This window comes from Thermobia domestica, chromosome 6 (assembly GCF_964235325.1).
Source record: "Thermobia domestica chromosome 6, izTheDome1.hap1.1, whole genome shotgun sequence".
Taxonomy (NCBI): domain Eukaryota; kingdom Metazoa; phylum Arthropoda; class Insecta; order Zygentoma; family Lepismatidae; genus Thermobia; species Thermobia domestica.
In genome coordinates this window covers 12,950,373-12,971,102 of record NC_137459.1, presented here as the reverse complement: position 1 = coordinate 12,971,102, position 20,730 = coordinate 12,950,373, and positions in this window count along the sequence as shown.

Here is a 20,730-nt window from a genome sequence, read left to right as displayed (position 1 = left end):
TTGCTAACAGAATATTTGAAAGGATTTTATAGGATGTTGACAGAAGAGAAATGCCTCGATAATTATTACAGTCAGTTTTGTCGCCTTTCTTGTGAATTGGAACAATGATTGACTCTTTCCACTCTTGTGGCAATTCTTCCTTGTTCCAGATAAGGAGAATGAGTTTGTGTATCTTGTTCCACAATTTTTCGCCTCCAGCTAAAATTAGCTCATCCGAAATTTCATCTACACCTGGAGATTTGTGTTTCTTTAATTTCTTTATAGCGGCTTCCACTTCTATTCGATTGGGTTCTGGAATATACGGTTCTGCGGTGTGTATCTCCTTTTCTCCACGCACATTAGTTTTTGGCTGCGTGTTCAGCAAATCGTCAAAGAAATCTTTCCATCTATTTAAGAGGCTATCCGTATCAGTGAGAACTGTTCCGTCAGATTTCTTTAATATATAAGCACGAGGTTGATAGCCTTTCTTAAATTCGCTGATCACCTTATACATGTCCCGAATATTTTTATTTTTACTATTATCTTCAAGTTCCTTAATTTTAGCTTTCAAAAAATCCCGTTTCTTTGTTCTAAAAGTTTTGGAAGTTTCCCGCCTGATATCTGCGAAATTTTGTGTAGTTATTTCATTCGGATTTTGTAGCCACCGTAATTTTGCCTGTTTTCTCTTCTCTGCTAGTTTAATGCATTCTTGGTCGAACCATGGTTTGTTCCTACGTATTTCCGCGTGTCCCAGTTTTTCTATTGCTGAACTTTTAATGCTATCTTAAATTTCAATCCACGTATCCTCAACACTAGTGCATTCCGAGTCTTCTAAGACCGAGAATCTATTCGAAACTTCAATCTGGTATTCCTCTCTTACCTGGCTCTCTTCTAATTTCTTTAAATTAAATCTCTCCGTTTTCGGACATTGAATATTACCTTTATTCAACGATAATCTCTCCCGTATTATCGCTACTACCAGGTAGTGATCAGTGTCACAATCAGCCCCTCTAAACGACCGGACGTCAATTATGCTAGATTGTCTTCTTCTATCTACTAAAACGTGATCAATTTGATTATGTGTTTTTCCGTCTGGTTATGTCCAAGTGTATTTATGAACGTCGCGATGTGGGAATTTTGTACTCTTCACGATTAGGTTTTTGGATGTTGCAAAGTTCACGAGTCTAACACCGTTGTCATTACTTTCCTTATGCAAACTTTCGTTCCCTATAATCGGTTTGAAAATATCCTCTCGTCCTACCTTCGCATTGAAATCCCCTAATAGAATCTTCATATGGTATCGCGGGAGTTGGTCAAATATCCGTTCCACTTCTTCGTAAAAACTATCTTTTATATCGTCACCCTTATCTTCAGTTGGAGCATGTACATTTAAAACAATAATATCACACCACCGTTCCTTAAGAGTAATAAAAGAAAGTCTGTCAGTAACAAATTCAACCCGTTTAATTGCTGGTAATATTCGTTTGTGAACGAAAAACCCTGTTCCTAACTGGTGATTTTTATTTCCTTCCCCGTAAAAGAACGTAAAATTTCCGGAATTCTCAGATCCATTTCCTTCCCACCTAACTTCCTGAACTTATACTAAGTCCATTCTGTATTTCTCTAACTCACTCGTTACAGATTTTAACGCGCCTGCCCTATAAAGACTTCTAATATTCCATGTTCCAAATCTCATGTCCATTTTCTTTTGCTGATGTCGTGCCAAGTTATCAGTCCTTGTCCGAGGCTTTTGTGAATGTTTCTGAACAAGTACCTTTTTTACAGGATGAGGGTGTTAGCCTTACCCAAACCCCCAAGCTGGAGGACCACTCCTAGTCGTCTGTCCGCGACTGATTATTCAGTATATTCGCAGCTAACCTCTATATCTAGAGGCCTTCTCCTCGATCCGCAACCTGAGGACGCGCCATGCCGTGGTGACAGGAACCCACGTTGCTTTAGAATATTAGCAACTTGCAACGCAGATTCAACTTTGAAAATCCCATTTTGAGTACATGTAAAACGATTTCTTATTCACTTCTGTCTCTTTCAGCGAGGCTTCAAACAACATAAGCGATTTGTATAGAAAGCTAGCCATGGTGAAAAGATTGTTAGTATTGAAGCTAAGCGGCGGAAGTTCTATTCTAGGAACCCTATAAACCCTACAATCTTGGTGAACAAACATTACGTGTTTGCTATTTCCTTCCGTTGTATCATACTATTTATTGAAGCGAACGAACTACATAAGACAAAAATATATATAAGTATATATGTATGTGTATACACGTGTAGGTTGCTAGGTAAGTTTCGTAGTAAAAGGAAGTTAGGAAACATGTGTGTGTTCATTAAAACTCAAGACGTACTGCACCGGATTTAAATTGGTCAATACAAAAGGATGAAATGAACACCTACTTTGAGTTTGGGGCATACTGAAATGTGGAACAAATTTAATTCTTATGTTGTGTGTGTGTGTGTGTGTATTCTAGGGAGATGAAACGTGAACCACTTAGATACTAAAATATACACATATAGCTAAAATGTAACGAAAAAAAAATGTGCCATGAAGTTTAAATGTATACATTTATATTCAGATGGCCAAATAACATTACAAAAAAAGAAAAGAAAAGAAAAATAAAGAAAAAGAAAAAAATAGTCATGTTTTTCTGATTAAATCTGTCAGAAAATAAGAATATGCACCATAAAATAGTCCACTCAAGTTGTTCTTTTTGCCTTAATTCTAAATTCTTTTCCAGCCGTTCATGAATAGGTAATGCACAAAATGTGCTGGGGAGAGACATATCAATTGAGGTGAACATAGTTACGTACGTAAGTATAGAAGCTCATGCGTATGTTTTGAGAAATTGAGAGAAAAAGAATTGTAACCAAAAAATTATGCTGGACAAGAGCCACACAACTTATCAATACGGCTGACACACAACTTATCAACTGACACTGAAGCATACCATTCTCAGACTCTTCATTTTGGCGTCAACAGGACGAGACTACACGGTGTGGTGAATGAGGTAAAGCCCGAAATTTTCATTCATCAAACTTTATTTGCTGATGAAATAATACCTTGTACAATGATATATTCAAGCATTATAGGGGGTCTATATTGCCAAAAATAAATAAATAAATAATAATAATAAATAAAAATAATGATAATAAAATAAGGTGCAGATAAAAATCAAGGTGCACTAAATAAAATTGTCCTTTCTCACTTACCAACTCAATCTCCGAGGAGCACAAGTATTTGCCCTACAGTTACACGAACTTTGGAAATGAAAAAAAAAAATAGTCTTCTAGAGAAGCAAGAACAATTTTCACAAATGTCTGAACCTTCAAGTTATTGTGAAAAAAATCCACTCTGCAGCTGAGACTTCAGGTGAGGAAAACTAGCGAAAGTCACTCGGGGCCAAGTTAAGGCTAGAGATGTATAGTATCGTTAATTCTTTTTGTAAGTAGGTCTTAAATTTCCTCAGTACTGAAAATTGTGATTATGTAATGAGACTGAGACCTGGAACTATGCAAACCAAGTGCTTTCCGCACTTTAACAATTCATTTAAGAAAGGTCATATGCAGAGATGGAATGGGTCAGTGGGTCATGGGCCAAGTGAGTGAAGATTTGTGAGTGGGTCTTGGATTAATAGGACGTAACCCACTGATCCACCACCCACCGTGACCAAATCTGACCCACCATTCCACTCGGACCCACTGACCCACACTCCTCAGTGCATTCTAGACAGCATCTTCTCAACACGTGAATTTTTCTACGTTTTGCTTTTAAGGCCTCTTTTTTTCTTCCATTTTTATTTGTTCTTATTTATTACCTGAGATGAATATATCTAACTGAAAAAAAGAACTTCAGGTACTTTTGGATATTGATATTTGTAATTGTAATAATAGCAATAGGACCTACTACTTGGTTTTCGAGGCACAGCCTGTGCGTTTTTAGAAGAGATGACTACTGAAAAGAAATAAAGATATATTTTTGAATCACCTGTAATATATCGTCGCACGAGAGCCAGAGAAGCATAACTCCAAAAATGCGGTTTTCGTTTTCTTCATGTTTCGACATAATTTTGAAAGCGTGTAAATGTAACGTAACGAGTGAAGAGTAAATGTAACGTAAAAGAAGTGAAATATGTACATAATGAGCTAGTTAAAGTAGCTCTTCTTCTCTTTTCCAGTTGGTACAAAAGAAAATAGTCAACCTAAATTTTATTCATACTTCACTTCTTTTTTTCTAGTTGGTATTCCTTCGTTTATTTGAATAATGGCCCTTCACTTTTTCTAGTTGGTACATAAGGAAATAATCCAATCAAATGTTTCTGGTTCGTACAAAACTAAACACTCCATCCAAATTTGAGTATTACAAAATGAAATGAAATTCTGAGTTAGTTTAAAAAATTGGAAAGCTCACTCAAGAGTACAAAATAGTATTGAACTTCTGAGCCGGTTAAATTTATCCGATTGTTTGTTTAAAATACGCAATTATTTCTCGTTGGTGCAAAATTGAATAGGTCACTCAAATTCACCCCTTCGTTTGTTTAAATATTAGAACATGGTCTAGAAAAAATGACATTTCTCATTGGTACAATATTCCTTCGTTTATTTAATTAGTACAAGAAGACATATAATTCTCAGCTAGTTAAAATGGCATTTCTCGTTGGTACAAAATTGAATAGGCCACTCAAATTTATTAATCCTTCACTTTTTCTGCTTTGTACAAAATTTATCCGTTGCTCCGTTTACAAGCTCTCGATGGTCATTATTTTGGAACTTGCAGTGATTGATGAACTATTACTAAATGTGGAAACAGCACCTCAATATGTGGCTCAGTTTTCGTGTTATTAGGTTTTAAGTATGTTGACTTTTGACCTCGATGATCAGTATTTCGGAACTTATAGTAGTTGGTGGCCGATTACTAAATGTGGAAACAGCACCTCAATATGTGGCTCAGTTTTCAAGTGATTGGGTTTTAAGCATGTTGACCTTTGACCTCGATGATCATTATTTTGGAACTTGTAGTAGTTGATGACCAGTTACTAAATGTGGAAACAGCACTTCAATGTGTGGCTCCGTTTTCGAGTTATTGGGTTTTAAGTATGTTGACCTTTGACCTCGATGATCATTATTTTGGAACTTGTAGTAGTTGGTGGCCAATTACTAAATGTGGAAACAGCACCTCAATATGTGGTTCAGTTTTCGTGTTATTAGGTTTTAAGTATGTTGACCTCTGACCTCGATTATCATTATTTTGGAACTTGTAGTAGTTGGTGGCCAATTACTAAATGTGGAAACAGCACCTCAATATGTGGTTCAGTTTTCGTGTTATTAGGTTTTAAGTATGTTGACCTTTGACCTCGATGATCATTATTTTGGAACTTGTAGTAGTTGATGACCAGTTACTAAATGTGGAAAGAGCATCTCAATACGTTGCTTCGTTTTCGAGTTATTGGGTTTTAAGTATTTTGACATTTGACCTCGATGACCACTAATTTTGGGACATGTAGTACCTGATGATCTATTGCTAAATGTGGAAACACCATCTCAATGTGTGGCGCAGTTTACGAGTGATTGGGTTTTAAGTATTTTGACCTTTGACCTCGATGACCACTAATTTTGGAACTTGTAGTACCTGATGACCTATTGCTAAATGTGGAAACACCACTTCGATATTTGGCTCCGTTTTCGAGTTATTAGGTTTTAAGTGTCATACAAAGGGCGTATCCCACATAAACTATCAGACCCAGTTAAAAATAAGTATGATATTTGTAATCAGCATGTCCGAAAACCCTCATATACCGAGTTTCATCCAAATCGGTTAAAATTGTCATAGAAAGGGCGTATACCACATAAACTATAAGACCCAGATAAAAATAAGAATGATATCTGTAATCAGCATGTTCGAAAACCCCCATATACCGAGTTTCACCCAAATCGGTTAAAATTGTCATAAAAAGGGCGTATGCCACATAAACTATAGGACCCAGGTACAAATAAGTATGATATTCGTACTCAGCATGCTCGAAAACCCCCATATGCCGAGTTCCATCCAAATCGGTTCAAAGAGCGCATCCAATCGCTATGTTACATAGGTATTCATTGTCTTAAAATAGGGGTTGAAAAAAAATTTATGTAATTTCTGCTATGGTAAAATAGGGGTTGGAAAAGTAATTATAAAAGAGAACGAGTCCACCCCTAAAATGGAGGTTTTTGTGTGTTACGTACTCTCAGTGTAATTTCTGCTATGTTCAATTAGGGGTGGAGAAAATGAATGCACCCCCTGTGCTATGTCCGCCATGTTTCGTAGTCTCTGTCATGTTGAAATAGGGGTTGGAAAATATGCTCATAAAAGGGAATAAATTCACCCCTAAAATGGAGGTTGTTGTGTGTTACGTAGTCTTATTCTCTGCTATGTGTTCATAGTCTCAGTGTAATTTCTGTTATGTTAAAATAAGGGTTGGAAAATAAGCCATACTCTTGTATTAGCTCTTCTATATTACATAGTCTTATGCTCTGCTGCGTGTTCATAGTCTCAGTGTAATTTCTGCTATGTTAAAATAAGGGTTGAAAAATATGCTCATAAAAGGGAATGAATACACCCTTGTTATGTTAGGTACTCTTATGTGTTATCTGCTCTGCTGTGTGTTACGTAGTGTTATGTGTTATCTTCTCTTCTATGTGTTCGTAATCTTATGTGTTATCTCCTATGTTAAAATAGGGGTTGAAAAATATGCTCATAAAAGAGAACGAGTACACCCTTGTTATGTTACGTACTCTTATGTGTTATCTGTTCTGCTGTGTGTTACGTAGTGTTATGTGTTATCTTCTCTTCTATGTGTTCGTAATTAACATAGGGGTTGGAAAATATGCTCATAAAAGGGAACGAGTTCACCCCCTAAAATTTGCTCGTAAAAGAGAACGAATACACCCCCTAAAAAGTGCTCATAAAAGGGAATAAATTCACCTCTAAAATGGAGGTCGTAAAAGACCGTGGGCTCACGGTGTACGGTGGTCATTTTCCCAGGGGCTCCTGAGTTGGCCTAGGTTGAGCCAGATCGATCCATTTTCTACTACTGTAACGCCATCTGTTCTCCTTGTCAATCATATGTTGTAATGTAACTCAATTACCATCTTATTAAAAACACATCTTTCTAAAAAAAAAATATATCATTTTTGTTCTCTCGCCTGTAAACCTACGAAACTGGAGTTACGTTCCTCTGGTTCTCATGGGACGATATGAATTATTATATAAAAAGTGAATGTAATTATGAGTACGTGATCATCACAGCAACTTTTGGTATATAGTTATGCCACAATCCTAACTGGGATGTTATTATGTCGTTTTCATAATAATGCATATTCTAAGGAGGGAGCGGGAGTCCGAAGTTTTGCGAAAAATTCAGTATCCCAGGAACCGTTCAACTTAGGGAGCTGAAATTCAATATATTATCTCTTTATTAAGAAGAAGTTTACGAATGATCCAAAAAGCTGGATCAAAATAATGTGATCTTGGCCAATAATTGTTTTTTTTTTTTTTTTTTTTTTTTGATCAGCGGCCACTACATTTTTTAACGCCCCTTAAATCCAGTATTTTCTACGAAATGAGTTCAGCATACTGAGTTAAGTGATAGTTTGGATTTGATAGTTCTCCAGATATAAGGCATACAAGAAAGTGTTTGATTGAATGAAATATACTTTATCTTCGATCAGGGGCCACACAATTTTTGGACGACCCTTAAATCGACTTTTCGTATTTTCTACGGAATAAGCACATCATACTGATAGTTTGTGTTTGGCTGTACTGTATGTAATTCTCCTGTACGGCGTACAAGAAAACTTTTGATTGAAGTATATTTGATTTTTTGGCTCAAAAATAAACATGACGTGTACTAGCAGTTTTAAAGATTCTCTTTTAATGGGGAGGGGGAGCATTTCCTACACATGGGTCATTAGTAGTGGGTTGATTTGTAAAAAAAAAATCGAAAACGATCCATATTAGTTGATAATTAAATTGAGGATCAAAAACTACAGTGCTTCGTATTTTATATAATTGCTGGAGCTAGTGTTTATAGTTTGGAGTGTTCAGAGAACAAGGCAATCAAACCATAAAACTGTGAGAAAAATATGCAAAATTTGTACTGTAAGCTTAATGGAAATGAAAATTATATGGAAATTTTAAGTTTGTGGAGTTTGTTAAATGTATGGAAAATATTACACTGTTTTGTTTTTCTTTCCGTTGACCTATTTTACCTTGATTTGAGACTTTCAAATTTCATCCTATTTCTCACTGCAATTCAACAAGGAAATAATTATATCGCTCATTCTCTGCAACAGTAACACAAGTCGAAAATCCAACTTTTCAGGAGACGAGTTTAAAGGTTTCGATGTGTTATAATTTCGATAGTAATTGATATATACCTAAAGAAACTGTACTAGCAAACATTGATATTCATATCGTCTTTATTGCAGAAACTTCAGAGGACATCCAAAGCATTACAATCGTCAGATCTTAAAGTTACAGATTAAAATGCGTACATAATATTTACAAATATGGATACAGAAGAAAGAAAGAAAGAATATATATGTCGACTAAAATCTCGACTAAAAGCAGGGAATTCGTGTTACTATTCGGTTCAAAATCTCTTGTCGTCGCGAATTCTGTCGAGGAATTTGAAACTTAAAATATACAAAACGATAATCATGTCTGTTGTTCTGTATGGCTGCGAAACATGGTCACTTACTCTGAGGGAAGAACATAGACTGAAAGTATTTGAGAACAAGATCCTGAGACGAATATTCGGACCCAAGAGGAACGGGAATGGGGAATGGCGGAAACTTCATAACGAGGAACTACATAATTTATAAGATTTACCCGACATTGTTAGGGTCGTCAAGTCTAGGAGGCTTAGATGGGCGGGTCATGCAGCTAGAATGGAAGAAAGTAGAAACGCTTTCAAAGTCTTGACTGGAAGACCAATGGGAAAACGACCATTAGGAAGACCTAGGCGCAGATGGGAGGACATTATTAAGATGGATCTCGCAGAGATTGGAATACAGAGTAGAAACTGGATGCAGTTAGCTAAGGATAGAAGTCAGTGGAGAGCTTTTGTGAACGCGGCATTGAACCTCCGGGTTCCATACTCCATAGAGTTATATATATATATATATATATATATATATATATATATATATATATATATATATATATAAGATATAACTGTAATGCATAATCTAATATATACAAATTCTTGATTGTAATTCCAATACAATACAAAGAATAACGATTACAACACAATACAATAGATAACTACTCGTACTATACATGTCTATTCATTTTTCTCACAGTTCTTCAATCTTGTATTATTTTTCACTTGAACTGCTTTGTAATTTCGTAAAACTCTTCTATATCATATAATGGGTTATCTAATAAGGGTGATTTGATTTTCCTTTTAAAAGTACCCACTTCGGCATCTCTCAGTGCTTTCGGTAGAAAGTTGAATAATTTTGCGGACATGCCAATAAAACTCTTTTGTGTTTTGGTATAATTGTAATACACTGCCATTATATTATTTTTGTATCTTGTGTTATATGAATGATACCCGGAATGTTCAGGAAAATTATTTCTGTTCTCTTTTACATACATTAAACATTGAAAACCAAAAGTAGCAGGAAGAGTCATTTTTTGAGTAACTTAAAGCTAGGTTTGCAGTAACTGCGAGAAGAAAGGCTACATAACAATCACAGCTTTCTTTTGCAGCTTTAAAAGCTTATAAGTGTTACTAGATCAACCCCAAAAATAGTACCATATGATAGAAAGCTGTGGGTTTGGGCAAAGTAAACAATTCGTAAGATTTTCAAACTAACGCAACTTCTTAATTTTCTCAACATGTATTTACCCTTTGTTACACTAGCTGCAGTGATTTCAATGTGATTATACCAGTTTAATTTTGAAAAAGTTCAAATCCCCCCCCCCAAAAAAAAATAACTTTAGAATCTTTTATTCTGTGTAATCTAGATTGTTGTATGTAACATTAAGATCTTGTATTTTACTCACCAATCATCAACTACAGTTGTTATGTCTTGGGTTAGTTGTTCCCTTTCCACAACGAATTTAGAACTTACACCGACTCCAAAGTCATCAGCGAAAAGATAACCTTTAGCGGGAACAGTAGCTACTTTGGGAAGGTCATTGATATAAATAAGGAATAAAATGAGATCCAGAACAGCTCCCTGTGTTACCCCAGAACCCACTTGCAAGTATTTGGAGTTTGAATTATGGAATTCTACTTTTTCATATCTGTCTGATAAATATGATTTAATAAGGTTTAACGCATCATGTTGAAAACCGTACTATTTTAATTTACTTAAAATAATCTTATGAGATACCGTATCGAACGCTTTTGACAAGTCATACACTCTAATTTTAGTATTTTTTTTCCTAGGCTGTCTAAAAATTTTTAACTAAAGAAGTTGTTGTTTTAGTTGTACCTAATCCTTTTCTATATCCAAATTGGGAGCTACTAAACAATAAGTTACTCTCAAAATATTTAACTAATTAATCATTGAGCAATATTTCGACAAGTTTGGCTACTACAGGAATTATAGATATAGGTTTATAGTTGTCACATTCAGAATTATTGCTCTTTCTGTGTACTGGAATTACTTTAACATATTTTAACATATCAGGAAATATCGAATCTAATATGCAACTGATGACAATGTGTGTTAAAGATTAAGCAATAAAACGTATCACTTTTAAGTATAATATATTTAAGACCATATACATAACAGGTACTACTATTTTTCATCTTCAATTTTTTTTCAACGTCATTAACAGTTACTAATTTGAAACTAAAAGTACAAGATGGTTGTGGAATATAATTCAAAATATCTTTGAGTTTTTCGTCCCACGGATATGCCGGTTAGATTAAAGGAGACGGTGATGATGAGTAATGAATGATATGGTGGAATGAAGAAAGTGGGAGGAAACGGGAGAACCCCGAAAAACCCACGCACACGGTGTTTGTCCACCACAAAGCTCACTTGGCGGGGGCTGGGATCGAACCCAGGACCTCAAGCACCAGAGGTGAACGCTCTACCACTGAACCACCGCGGCCCCTCGAATATAATTCAGATAATTATATAAAAATTACTAGGAGTTCTTGACTCAATCTTCTTTACTATTTCATTTATTTTATTAATGAAAAAAAAAATATTTAAATTTGAAGCAGTAATTGAAGTAGAGTAATTTTCCTAGTTAATTTGCATTCCCTTCTTACAATATCCCACATGGCGTTACTTTTGTTTCCAGCAATATTTATTAGTGAGTCATTATTTTTATCCTGGTCTCTTTCAATAACTTTCCAAATTGTTTGTATATATATATATATATATATATATATATATATATATATATATATATATATATATTACATGAAGTTCTTTAAATGACTTATTGCCAGTGCTTATATAGAAATCATAACACACGTTACATAGATCTTTTATTCGATCTAGTTCTATGCTATTAACTTTGTTTGCTTTAGGCATCGTCGATTTGCCTTTTAATGGCTTTAAGGGAAATGCAGTTTCAACTGCGTAAATCAATGAATTCAACAAAAACATAATTCTAAAATCAATTGAAAGTTCTAAATACATACTGGTCCAATCAACGTTACTTAAAATATGTCTAAAAGTAACCTTACTATCATCAGAGATGTTACGTACCAGTTGCTTAGTATGCACCTGAGAATTAGAATTTGATTTCTTGTACCTGTCATTTTTCGTAACAATTAAATCTAAGCTACTTATTACTGGACAATGGTCTGAAATCCAAGTTTCTACCACATAACAACTCATACTACTACTACTGTTAGTAAGAATATTGTCTATGCAACTCCCTTCATTAGGTAGGTTTGGTTATATATTATATTTATCGGATAAAATATGTGTAATTCTTGTTGTGGATGTATTCTTATCTGTAAAAACCGGTAGAAAATATGCATTCGGACTAACGCCATTCTTGTAGCAAAATGTCACTTTAAAGACGGCGTTCGTATTATTATTATTAGATTTATTAATGAATATTGCTACAGGAAGTACTGAGAAATTTTACATGTCTTATTAAAATTAAAGTTATCATAGAAATGCTTAAACTATGGTAATGAATTAACTATAGAAAATGCATTTTCAGCTTTCGCAATACAAATACATATTTCCATAGTGTTGAAAAGTACGTTTTTTTTTTTTTAATTCACTGTCACCCTCATCGTCATCAATGCGTATGTATGTTCTATCGCCAATTAAGGCATCACCCTCTTCAGAGGTAGACTCACTAGAGGACGAATTGGAACTAGCAGATGAAGAACGAGAAAAATCAGGCGTTGAACTAAAGCTCGTTTCTTTCCTCTAGTTGTGACTTATCACACTCACAGCAGCACTGGTAAAGAATGGGACTATCAACAGAAGATGAGGAAAGTCTAAAAGCACCCTTGACAAAAAGTAAGCAAGTACTCATTGTTCTTGCAGTTTACTATATCAATGATATTCAATCCTATTTATTCTTGTTTTAACTGTCAACTCATGTAGGGACTGTTGTCCTATCGTTTGATCTTCATTCTGCAGTCAGTGTTTACAGCGAGTATGTGTTCACTGATTTGAAGTAGATCAAACGAAAGGACAACAATCTCCTGCATGAATTGACAGTTAAGCAATGATAAACATGATTGAATATCATTGATGTAGCAAGCAGCAAGAGAAATGAGTACTTACGTACTTTTTTTTTTTTTTTTTTTTTTTTTTTTTTGTCAAGTGTGGCCGCTTGAAACCTATACCGAAAAGATATAATCTCTGAATCTGACAAAACCAAATTTTTCATGAATGCTGAATCAGTAGGTGACGGAGAGTTGCGAAATGTTAACAAAAAAAAAAAAAAAAAAAAAAAAAAAACGCGACATCTTGAGTTTAAAATGCCGCACTAGTATTGAATGCATGTTAAGCTCAAACCACTGATTTTGGAGAAGCGAAATGTGGTATTTACGCTTATGGTCAATAGTAGATATCTACAAAATGTCAAAGAGTATCATATGTAATCCAATATGGCTGTCAGCGTGAAAAATGAGTTTGTATATAAATTTTCTATTTCCTTGAATATTGTGAAAACAACAACAACAACAACAACAACAACAACAACATTTGACGCAGCTCGACGTACTGAAGTGATTTGCACGTGGTTTGATACTGCTCGCCAATCTTGTAAATGAACTTTTTTTTTTTTTGTATATTTGGTATTTCTTGAAATATCGCGATCAAACCAACGAATGACATACAATACGAATACGTTACAATACAGCCCCTAACCTGACTGCTGCAGCAAGTCCTTTATGTATGAACTATGTATGAAAAAATTTGAAAAATACCCGAAATTATTCAACTTTTGTTTAGCAGTATGAATAGGAGGTCAGAGTTGTGTGTTCATCGCATATTCGTTATATTCACGTAAATGATATCGAGAAAACCGTGACGAACGTGCATTAGGAACAAAACATATATGTGTTGTTACGGAATGAAATAATAGTTGAAGTGAATTTAAATTCAATTGTTCTTTAGTCTTCCTGTTGTTTCTAAATACATAATAGAGATTTAAATTTGTACTGGTATGAATGACATAGGTTTTGAGCGGTCATCTTGGATTCAAGGTGGCAATAGATTTTCAATTAAGCTTTTGTTTAAAATTTGACCCGCCTCCAATTTGCACAGGTTTGTCGTAGAAAATCAAGACTTGCTCCATCTTCTTTCATTTAACAACACCTTAAAAACGATGTGCTACTTAACCCCTCTTGCCATTTGTAACTTTTTAGTTAGACCACACGTGAGACCCTGTGGGTGGGTCAAGACGTCTTAACTTTAATCGTTGTACTTTGAAAATAATGCCACATTTCCTTCTCTGTTTTCACACTTGTTTCCGATTTATAGGGGTGGCCACAGAATTTTCAATTAAGTTGTTGTTTACATTTTGACCCACCGTCATTTTGCACATGGTTGTCGTAGAAAGTCGAGGCTTGTTCCATTTTCTTTAATTTTAAAACAGCTTTCAAACGATATGCTACTTAACCCCCTTTCCATTTGAAAATTTAGAGTTGGACCCCGACTGGGACCCGCAGGGGAATCTGGGTAAAAACTTTTACCCCACAATGTGTTCTTGAAAATGATGGGATGTGTGTTCGCCGAGTTTTCCATTTACCCAACCGATTCCGAACAATCACCTGGTTCAAACCATTCTGCCAGGTATTTTTTTGTAGCCTTTACATTACAAAATATATTGCAACTCATGATATCCCGCCAGGTGGCACGTATAACTTGGGCATTCGTTTAGTTATAATATATCAAATACAAACACAATTTTCTCGTTCGAATCTCAGCGGAGCAACTTCGTGACCCTTCCTTGTAGGTTCGGGAAGCGTGAAAATTACTGTGGAAGATTGATTGATGGTACATGGGTTTTGGGGGAATTGAGATAGGATCAGGGATAGTGATTGCTGGAAGTCTCATGATTGAATGAGGCTGTATTTAAAGACTCACATGGAATCATTCCTTGAATTTCGTAGATCCAGTGACATTAGTTCACACGCAAAATATTGAACGTTTGTTGCACAACGCCAAGGACAGTATTCTACGATATGGTAACAAAATGCACCTTTTTGGTGGACATTAACTTCCTTTTGTTTCAGGAACATTTTCCTCCGCAAACGAGATTTTGCAGTTTATCTGTGGAGCTCGGTACAGTATACCCACCTAAAATATGCGGTAAATTAAGCACTATAATGCTTAGTGGAAGGTAATATTAGATAAGGGAAGGGAAGAGTAGAATAGAGTTAGGTTAGGATAGAGTACACTAGGGTAGGGGTTAGGTTAGAAAAGTTTGGACCTCTTCTTTAAAATGTAATTAAAATTCATTTTCTTTATAATTTCCTAACATATTCTTTGCCATCGCCAACATTTTTTAGTGTTCAAATTGATGTTATGGCTATCACTCGGTTAACTTGAACGACGGTAGTCACTACAAACTAGTTTCCCATCGAATCCGGTTCAGGGTGGGGCGTAGCTGGAATGTCCGCGCGTTAATACAGAGGTTCGTCCCTAGGGAGCAGGCGCGATAGGGACCGTCAGTGTTCGTTACTTCCAGTGTTAATTTCTGCATGCGTGGATACTCCATATCCTTGTATTATATGCATTCTTGATTCCTTACCAAGTGCTACAGAGAGTAGCGTGGTACATTGCTGGTTGCCAACATGTCATGTTACCACTTCTTCTAATAAGGTGCGATAATAAGTAGAGGACAATAATATGGGTTCCAAACATTTATCAGAATAGTCACACCGGCGTTCTAAAATATTACCAAAACGTTTTGGCGAGATACTATAAAGCTTACTATCAGGTGTGTAACTGAAAAATTAGCTATACAGGGTAAGAGAAAAAAAACTAGCTATTGAAAATTGATATAAATTGTGTAATATTGATTCATGTTTATTAGAATAACATGTGCATGTTTCTCGTTAGGTAAGAAGACAAAATAAAATGCTAAATCTCAACATATGCACTTGTGTTGTTCACCAACTTCTTGAAACGACCAAGAATATAATTGAAGACCTGATTTGCAGAAAATCAAAAGTCCACCGGAGTACTTTTGTGATTTTAGGTGAAAGACAAGATGATCATACTTGGCATGCTATTTTGTTTTGCTGAGTTATTCTTATTTTTAAAGGTTTTGATCTGTATTTACGTATTATGCAAGCTAGCATAGAAAAAAAGAAAAACGCAAAATACGAAGAAACAAAGTGAACTTGGTATATTATGCAATTCAGGTCTTCAATTGGTTCCTTTCTGAAGGAAGTCAATTTGGGTGATAGCAACAGGGCCGGGTCCTGAATCCTGCAAACTACGCGTTCGCAGGAGGCGCCAGATGAAGAAGGCGCGAAGTTGGAAAAGGATTTTTTTTTAGTGAATATTTATTAGAGAAAATGTTAGGATGAATAATTTTCCAAATAGCTTCCAATAATTATTGTACAGACTGAAATACAAATAAAATACATCAAAAGGACAATAAAATCCTTTGCGTCGTTGGCTGAAAAACACCCCTGTACAATTGAAATTGAAATGGACTCATACGTCAATTGGCGCCAATGCCACACCTACAAGTGATGCTAGTTTGAGGAAAATTTCCGCGGCGCAAGGGGATTTAGGAATGATTTTTTAAAGAGGAAAAAACGAGATTTTACGAATAGGAGATACAATGTAGGAAAATATACAGTAGCTTTTCGATAAATGTTATATTAAGCATTACGAGAGTACGACTGAAGACACCGGAATTCTTTCCATAACTCCACCATATAGGTACACAAAATGCAAATGTGGCGGACTCTTCACTCCTCTCTCGGAATTTGAAAGAGTATTAACATGGAGACGGAGTTGAGATATTTGATCTGTTATTTCGGAAATAGCCTGCGCTGTAGGATCGGTCGCGGTGGTGGAATGTGTCTTTGTTTCGGTTTCCCGTTTGTGAAAAAGGTGGTTGGTTTGTTCCAGCAAGGTGACTTCCTCTAGGAGGGTAGGAGAGTCGGGAATTGAGCGTGTCCCGAACCAACGAATATATTCAGGTAACATATTAGAAACGCATTCTAACAAAAATTCCTGAAAGTCTAGCTGGGTTTAAGCTTGGTCTCCGCCTGTCATGTGGGAGAACGGGGTTCGATTCCCCGTCGGCTAGACATAAGACGTTAAAAAACATGATTGATTGCCATAGGGCAGGTAGTATGGTTCCCGAAAGGAGACAAATAGCTTCTTAGAAGAATAATGCAAAAGGTGACTTTATTGCGTATGCGTACATAATGTATGACCGTCACCAAAATGTTAAGAGAGAGATGAATAATATTTAAGGTAAACGAGAGTATGGTGAAGATAATAAATAATACTTCGATTTACACGGGGTTACATATTATCGTTCTTATGTTAAGACCGCCAATGAATATTTCATTATAATAACGGACAGAGTTCATGGTTGCGTACTTACACTTGGCTGAAGTCCATGATCAGGCACAGTCACTTGACAGCTGAGCCTGCACACCACTAATGCTAAGATTGTAGAACGCCACTGCAAACGATGTTGTTCGAATGCGTTTAGGTTGAGTTGTGATTGCGATGTGATGATTTTTGTAAGTTTTCTAGAGTATATATATTTATTTTCCATACTTTCATTTTCTATTTCGGATTTGAAAAAATAGAATTGTTTATTTTCCGTTGTGAAACTCTTCCTGTGTTTACAATATTTGTTTTTAACTTTCACTATTTTTACCAGGATGTTTTTCGATACTTTATTCAAAATATTTCACTTTTACTTGTTTATTGTTTGGTTTCCCCGAGAGATTAAGAAAATACTTAAGTTTTTAATATCACAAAGTAAAAGAATGTGTTACTAGGAACAAAATTTAATCTCTTCTGTAAATATTATTGTTACTGCAGTCGTTGTGTAAAAAAATTTCTTCAAACTTCGTGTCTACATCTGTTGACAGTGTGAGAATTACAAGAGGAATGAGGGGGAAATATGCTTTGGTTATAGCAACATCCAGTATTGGCAAAGGGGATTTTCCCCCTCAGCTCCTTTGTAAATCGCACAGTCAACAGATGTAGACACGAAGCCTCAAGGACATTTATTACACAACGACTATCATCAAGGGCACCGATCACGGAGGCCGGGGGCCCCGTCCCACCAAGCTCATGTGGCCTCCATGCATTTTTATGAATATGTATTTTCATATATATTTTTTATTGCTACATGCATTGTTGTATGTATTTCTTATGAATGCCCCCCAAATTTACAGATAAATCTGAGTCGTTGACTGTCGTAACCATAATACAGCTCATGATGTCAGTATATTTACGGAATGGATTAAATTTTCTTGCTAGTTAACACGGAACATTCAAAGATTTTACAAGTGATTTTAAAATTTATGTTGTTTTACTCATTATAAACATATTGTGAATTAATATTTTATTTATAATTACAGTGGTTACTTTACTAGTTGAAACAAAAAAACACAATGATGGACTCAAAGGGGAATCGAATCCGGGATCCATTGCATATGGGTTGCACACTTTACTCACTCTGCCACGCCGCCACTTCATAAAGTTGCGCGTCGTACAGTATATGCGACGAGTAGAAAACTTTTGAGGACAGTTTTTCTCCCTTATTTTTGCCCATTGCGCTCTCCCACTTTGTAATATTAATTCTATAAATGTGCACTACCTCCTTGCAAAAAATGACCCCGAAGCTCACTTACCAAAGTCTGCCTTCTCCTTGTCAGATGCGTTCAGTGAATCAGTTAAAGAAAAGAAAAAAGTGTCTAAGGCATGTGTCTGTAAATTGTAAGGAACTCTTAAAGGTTAGTTCCAGTCCCACCAAAGTAACATTTTTCTTTTACTTGTTCTCGAAGTTTCTCTTTGTATTTCTATCGGATTCCAATAAATAGAACTTCGAATAGAGACCACATTGAATTCATTTATTCAGTAAGCCTGAAATTCTTATACGATATGGCTATGCTTTTATTATTATTATTATTATTATTATTATTATTATTATTATTATTATTATTATTATTAGTATTAGTATTAGTATTAGTAGTAGTAGTAGTAGTAGTAGTAGTATTAGTTAAAGTACGAAGTTTCAAATCAGGCGATGCACTATTTACGTAAACTAAATGATAAATTATTTGATAATATTCACTAGCCTACTATACATTTGCGAGGTTTTGCTTTGGGTAATGAAGTGTATGCGACATTGAATAGTAAAAATATTACAATAAAAAAAATATTTTTAAAAATATTGATTAAGTAATTGGAGTTAAACATGCTTTCCAGTAAGAATTATATAGAGAGAGGATTTACTTTAAAGTGAGATGCAAAGCAATATTCTAGTTTTAATCCGATTAGAAATCGATAACTTACACAATAATATTTACTTCAATAGTTCTATAAATCTTTAAGCTTTCTTTAAAATTATGATTTTGCCATTTCAAAACGTAGAACGAGAAATAAATGTAATATTCTACCTACGTATTTGTTAAGGAAATCTTTCAAACAGTGATGATTTCAGGGCATGACCTGTGGGAGAATTTGAGACCCTGTCGACATAAATTTCCCCTTTCGTGGCCATATCTTAACTTACGCTCAAATGGACTAATAATGTTCTATCAATTTTATATCATTCATATATTGACCACTACCGGGGGAGAATCTTCTAAAATCATCAATGCTTATAATTAGTTTTTCATTACAAATTAAAGTATAATAATGAAATATTGAAAATAATTAATATTTTATTTTCAGTTGTGGATGTTAGATTTGCAATTCATGTAATGTTCCCTTCTAATCGAATTTGAGAGAAAAGTGGTTGCCAAAGATTTATCCAAAGAAATGTTCTCAGTCCTCTGATGAAAATAGGAATACAGTTAAGGAAACAAACAAATTCAATACTTCATACAGGGTTTGAACACACAAACTTATGATTGATAAACTATTGTCCCAAACCGCTCGACCAGTTCGTATGTATTCATTGACGTCGTTTAGACTTTTGTGTCAAGCGGTTTCCTGCACCACACTTTTTATTTTTTCTTTTTCTTTATTTTATTTTATTTTTTTTTGTTTATGTCGATACGACTATAAGTTTTTGGTGAATATTTTGGTGTTACAGGTCTCGCAATGCATAAAAGTCTTTTTCGTATAAACTACATTCAATTTTACGTCGTAATAACTTATATACAACAGGTTGAATCTGTGAAATGGTTGGGGTTGGAGTGATCGTAAATGTTTTCATAGTTAGGAAGGTGGATATACAAACCCGCTTAACGTGGGGATTTACTTCTGTGAAATTTGGTATATATATATTACCTGAACATCTATTCAAATGCATATATTCATTTTGAATATATTAAAAAAAAACTATGGGTACTTAAGGATTCACTTTTGCTGGGGATTGCACAATTTAAAACGTTATACTACGAGAAAAATCAGTTCCCTGACTAATAAATTTAAGACTAATTGAGCATTTCGTAAAATAAAGACTGAAAAAAAGACAGTGACAGTCTAAACGTTCATGAGCAGACATCGATCAGTAACTTGCCACAAGGAAGAAAAAAAAAGAGAACCAAAAAGTATTAATAGTAGTAGTATTAACACGAGTAGGAAAAACGTAGAAGCAGTAGCAGTAGTACGAAGAAAAAATATCTTTTTCTCTTTTAAAACGAACAGGTGCACAGAAATGGGAAAAAAAGGAGTGGAGTTTCGTGAATAAGCAATTTAACTCCAGAAAAGAAATTAGCTCCTCGCCTTGATTGGAATAGCAAAGCGAAATAAAAGTTCCATAGTAGACGAAATCATATGTAAATGGGCGTGAATTTGAAAAAGATTTTCAGTATTAGCTCATGCGTAGAAGACTTGCTGCGACGAAACTAATGTGAAATGAAATATCAAGAAAATGGATGAAGAAAACTGTCAAAGCAATTTCCTTAAATCAAATTTTTATTAATATTATAGAACTGAATACAAATTTAAAATACTTATCCGTCTAATAAATGTATTTCTTCTATAATTCAGAAATTTAAGTATTATTTTATAAATTAAACATTTATTAGATGCTGTAAAATAAAAGAAACTACGAGGCATGACTACGGAAAAAGACTAGGTACGAAAAATGTC